This window comes from Rhinolophus sinicus, linkage group LG01, assembly GCF_036562045.2.
Source record: "Rhinolophus sinicus isolate RSC01 linkage group LG01, ASM3656204v1, whole genome shotgun sequence".
NCBI lineage: Eukaryota > Metazoa > Chordata > Mammalia > Chiroptera > Rhinolophidae > Rhinolophus > Rhinolophus sinicus.
In genome coordinates this window covers 75,323,446-75,329,512 of record NC_133751.1, presented here as the reverse complement: position 1 = coordinate 75,329,512, position 6,067 = coordinate 75,323,446, and the positions used below count along the sequence as shown (strand labels likewise).

The following is a 6,067-nucleotide window of genomic DNA, read 5'->3' as shown; positions in this document are numbered from 1 at the left end:
CCATTATGGAAGAGCAGCATCAGTGTGTTTTATAATGAATTAATTATAGAGTGCTTACTATGTGAAAGACAGAATGTTAGATGCTTGCGATATAATAGTGAGCTAAAAGAGAATCCCTGTTCATATTGGAGCAGACAGCCTGTCAGGGGAGAAAAGCATTGATATAATTTGGTGAGGATAAAGAGTAAAGATAGGAACTATTTGACAAATGAAAATGGAGGACAATACAGAATTTCACTTCTTTTTCCTTAAACTAGAATATTAAACCTTAAAAAATGTGAGCATTTTTAAGTACCTATTCTGGAAAATTTTGCAGATATAGAATGAAAACATAGTACGTTAAGTTGAATCAATATGAAGGAAATGATTCAATGACCGTGGGCAAGGTGCCACCAGGATTAGAGTAAGAAGCCTAGAGCATTATAAGGAAAGAACTAGAACGTTAAAATCTCCATTTCTCAAGTCTGATTGATTTATGAACCTACTATCTTCAAGAATCTAGGATTTTGATTTCTGACCTAAATAAACAAAAATGTCTAAAGGAAAATAGTTTGCTAGTCCAAACACAGAAGGGGGTAGGGAGGTAAAGTCACAACGCGAGTTTCCAATCTGGAAACAAAAATGATAAGCTTTAAGATTTTACAGTCATCTCATTCAAGAACAGCAAGCAGATATCCCCTAATGAGGTAACAATGTCCAGGGTTATACTGAACTAGCAACAGAGCCAGAAGCATTTAGTAATCTTTTATTTACTTGAAAGCATACCTTGTGTATCTGCCTAAGGGGAAAAAAACCACATTTATTTATTCTTCTACCTTGTATAACTCGTTGTGTTTTAGTTTGAAAGCTATTGTAGGATAGGCATTTTACTTAGTATTTTTCACAACAAAATAAGTCATTGAAAAAACTTAAATAACAAATATATTAAAGAGACTTCTATAGGTAATTTTACCAACTCTTTTCCCCTCCAGAGAGTTTCACAGGCAGAGAGAGGGATTTCAGCATAAGATTGTATAGACATCAACAGAAAGAAATGCTCCATTTCAAGTAATCCATTTGGTATTTCTACATGTAGGCAAATGTTTTACTTGTGTTCCATGGACAATAGAAACAGAATATGTGATATACTCTGTCTTCTGTTCCCATTTAGATTAACTTCTTAAGGCAGCACTCTGGATTTCACAGATGACCTTGCAATAACATATATTATTTAACAATAACTTTCCAACAGCTCATTTTAAAAGGAGAAAAAAAAAGAGAATCAGGTTTTATATGCTATATGATGTAGTTAAATGAAAATAAATATCCAGTTATTTGATATCAGATGATATTTTGACCTATAATGACTACCAGTTATTTTTCTTCTTTTTTCTGTGTATCGCTCTGCCTAATACATCTTCATTCCCTAACCTTTCTACACTCTTGTTTTCCCATTACCTAAATGTTTAACATTTACTGAACATTATAATTTATTGTTGGCTAGAAAGGAAAATAGGAGGATAGAATGCCTTATGTGCATAACTAATAATGCATAATGACAGTTAAATAAATTTTACTTATCACATGTTTATTACTTAAAATTATAATAGAAAGGAAATGAAATTTCAGAGGGTGAAGAAAAAGAGGTATTTCTGAATATAGATAATGTAAATGAGTAACCCTAGGAGCAAAGATTCAATTAATGGACTCAGCTAAGTTAGACAACACAGAACCAGAATTTGAAATGTTAGTGACAACAGTTACAATTTTTGATAATATTGATCTTGTCCATGGGAAGAGAGTTAGATGTGAGGCACATAAGATAAAGTAACAATAACGCATTTCTAATACTGAGGATAGTAATAGAGAAAAAGTAGAAAGATACAATCCTAGAATAAATGCCAACCTATGAAGATATATTTAAAAAGCCCTGTAGGGAGAGTATCTAGAATTCAGAATTTCCATTCCCACCCTAGGCTTTAGTATCCAATCGGCTCATGGGAGGATTTTTTTACCACCTAATTTTTACTCGGGAAAGAAATTTACTTAGAATTTTCTGGTTAAGCATTGTGAATTCAACACATGCATTTATTTCTGGTCCATCTGGAACACCCAAAATGGTAGCAATTAAAAAAGGACAAACAAAGTCAAAGAAAACTAGAGGAATACAAAACAGAGATGGTAACTGAATTTTGGAAACTGGAGACCATATATGCAGGTATTACTGATTTAGGAGACCTGAATGGGGGAGGGGTGTGTGTGTGTGTGTGTGTGTGTGTGTGTGTGTTAGGAGAAGGGATTAACTAAAACAATTTAGCAGTTTCATACTACAGGAGCCTGAGAAATTGGAGGAATCTGCTACTTCAATGAAGACACAAGGCAAAGCAGAAAGCAAGGTAAGTGGCTAAGTCTTTAAAAAGAGCTGTACATCCTCTTTTCTCATCCAAAACAGCCAATAATTGTATCTTTACCATCTGTGCTAAAGATGAAGATTTACCCTCCGAAAAAATTGAATAACAGAGGATCTTATCTAATGATATAGGGCACTGGTGAGGGGAAGAGGTAAGTAGGATACTAACAATGAGATTTAAGTGATAACTAATTTACTGAACACTGAGTCTTCACCCTCTTATCCCTCCTGGTACATCCAGGAAATGGAAGCAAAAAACAGACCAAAAGAAAGAAAGAAAAAAAAAAAAATCCCACCAATACTGACAATAAAAGATCCCCTCAGAAAGAATGAAAAGCCTCAGTTCTCCCATGAGTAAAACCCACCAGTGAACCAGTTCGACCTGAGAAAACAGAGCTACAATAATCTTGAGTGCCCACTCTTAATATAAAAAGGAGGTCAAGGACCACCCTCCAGTTGTGGAAAGTTTCTAATATGAAACATGAAAATGAAAACATAAAGAGAGAGAGAGAGAGAGAGAGAGAGAGAGAGAGAGAGAGGAAGAAAAAAACCAAGGCAATTTAAAAACTAAAATAAAACGTAAAAAAATACATTTTATTGCCTTTAAAGAAATGAGAGAGACATTATTATAATTCTGACCCCAAATCAGAATACTCCAAAGAGGGATTATTTCAGATAACAAAAAAAGCTCATAGAAAACTAAAATGTAATAGCAACATTTCAAAATAGTAGAAAGATTAGAAAATGAAGTCGACGACATCTCCCGGGGAAAAAAAACACAGTAAAGAAAAATAGGACAGAAAATATAAGGAAAAAGAAAACAAAAAGATTGATTCAAGAAGTCCAACATTTATACAATAGGAGTTCCAGATAAAGAAAGCAGAGAAAATGGGAGGGAAAATATTATCAAAGAAATAACCCAAGGAAATGTTCCCAAATTCAACTGATGGACACGAATTTCTACATTGAAAAGATCATAAAGTACACAACAGAAATAAATGGAGAAACAAAACAAAACAAAAACAAGTCACACCAAAGTCCATCACTGCAAAGTTTCATTACTTGAGGGATAAAGGAGAACCCTAGAAACTTTCAGAGACAAGATTAATGCGCAAAAAATGTATAAAAGTACCATCAGCCTTTTTAACAGCAATGCTGAAAGCAATGAAACAAATGTAAAAATGCTTTTTAAATTCTGAGGCATGATTTGCTACCTAAAACTTTAAGTGCAAAATATCTCTCAACTGTGAGAACAGAAAAAAAAATTTCCAATATGCATGCTCTCAAAAAATTTCTCAACTCGTATAATTACCTAAAGCTGCTAGAGAATATTTTCCAGCAAAACAAGGGAGTAAAGAAGAAAGGAAGTTACAATGTACCAGTTTCATACCAATCAGAGTTTCTAGTTCCAAACAACAAAAGAGGACTCTAAATGATTAGCTAGATAAAAAGTATATCTGCAAGATATGGGTAATTTATAGAATCACTAGAAGAGCTACAAAAACAAGCCACGCCACAGCATTGTCACCAGAGACATGACATTTTACATCTATTGAGCTGTGGTCAGGGTAGGGGTGAAGTGGATCCATCATAGGAGTCAACATCGTCCACTACAAGGATGGAAAGATTCAGAGCAAGGAGCCCAAGAGCCAGAACATCTATCTAAAGCTGTTGGTCAAGCTGTACAGCATTCTGTCCAGGCCAACCAACTCCACCTTCAACCAACTTGTGCTGAAAGAGTTATACATGAGTCACACCAACCAGCTGCCTCTGTCCCTTTTCCTGATGAGCGGAAGATGAAGCGTCCTAGCCAGGAAGACAAAACAGCTGTGGTTGCAAGGACAGTAACAGATGTGAGTATCCTGGAAGTGCCCAAATTGAAGGCATGGGTGCTGAGCGTGAGCAGCTGCACCAGGAACCACATCCTCCAGGCAGGGGGCAAGATCCTCACCTCTACCTAGCTGGCCCTGAATGCCCCCCAAGGGCTTTGGCATCGCCCTGCTTTCCTCAGAAGGGCTGAGAGGTGTACAGGCATTTCAGCAAAGCCCAGGGCACCCTGTACAGCAACACCAAACCACGTGCGCTGCAAGGACTGGAAGTTTGAGTTCACCAGAGGCCCAAGGGCCAGCTGCCACTACAAAAACTAACTCCAGATTGTGCCTGGTGATTAAAGATTTGGGATGCAAAAATACATAATTACATGTGAGAAACAGGTCACTGAGGCCCTTTTTTATTTTGAGCACGAAACCACTAATGATCTTGCCTGTGGACACCCCTGAGATTATAATATAGATACACATGGCTCCAGTCACTTGTTGGGAAGAGAGGTGAGAAAAACAATGATTTGGGCCAATCATATGATTACAAAGCTAGGATTTCTGGCAGGGTCTCAGAAGGTCAAGCTTGGCTTCTATAGCCGTTCTAAGGAAGCAGTGAGAACATCAGAGGGATAGGAGAGAGCAATTAACTAACAAAGGCACCTGAAAGTATTGGCTCTGGGCCTTAAGCTGCCAGACTACACCAAGAACTCCACCTTACACACAGTGTAACTTCCAATACCACCAGTGACAGCATTCCCTATCCCTTCCTTTACGCATCATGAGCCAAGTTAAAGTTTGCCATGGACACATTTGACTTTATCATCCTAACTCATACATTTGTGTCCTAGATGAAAGGGTGTCAGGCAAAATGAGAATCTAGCATTTTCAGCTACTGGTCAGTAAGTCACACTTTACTTTCTTGCATGTCCAGAAAAGTGAGGATTTTCCTAGCTACAGAAGAGGCTTCAGATGCTGGGCATACAAAACAAACAACAAATGTCCTTTTTCCATGGTACCCATGAAATACTGGATCCAGCACAGGTAAGAGGTGAAGAGATTTCCTGGAGGACAAGCAGCATGAGGATGATGGATATGCATCAAACCCAGGGAACAACCACGCAGACTGAAGCAGAAGGCTAAAGAATTTAAGTTCTGGGGGAGATTTTTCCAAAGTTCCTACTCTAAAAATTATAATAATAGATTTAACAACTTCGACTTATTAGAAAACAGGCCTGAAAAGTGTTGAAGAATGTGGGACTATTTAACCAAAGATTCAAAGAAAACTAACTAATAACAACAATAATAATAAAGGGCAAATAACTTCACAAAATAAAAACAAAAAAATTTGTACAAGAAAGGAAATTTAATAATAGTTCTTAACTTGGGTCTGAATTAAATAATACGTAGCCAAACATAGCCATAATAATTAAAAGCTCTGAATAAAGATTCAACTTAAATGTTAAAAACTGAGTTTATTTGATGGGAAGAGGAGACATACATATCTCTGAGAGGAATATCAGAGTGTGAGAAGGATTTAAGAGAGCTAATTTTCAGTTTCCATTGGAGGAAAATCAGTACACAATATCTGAAATTTAGGAAGATATTCTAAATAAGATATTTTGGAACCTCGCAAAATACCAAAGAAAATAGATAAAAAGCATGAAAGTGGCATCCACTGGGAGAATGGAGGACTGCTGTGGGGAGGGATGGACAAGAGACTACTGTCTATGCCTGGTATCATTACCTTTCGATTTTTAAACCATTTGCAAGAATTGCTTTGACTAAAAGGTACACTTAATTTTTTTTAAATTTCTGTAACTAGGACGAGTTCAGTATTTACTGCTGGTGGCATTGCAAA

At 36.6% G+C, this 6,067-nt stretch overlaps 1 pseudogene; it reads left to right on the top strand.

The window, feature by feature from the left end:
* The first annotated feature begins 371 nt into the window (after positions 1–371).
* Positions 372–4,536, top strand: LOC109453297 (large ribosomal subunit protein eL18; annotated as a pseudogene).
* Positions 4,537–6,067: the final 1,531 nt, after the last annotated feature.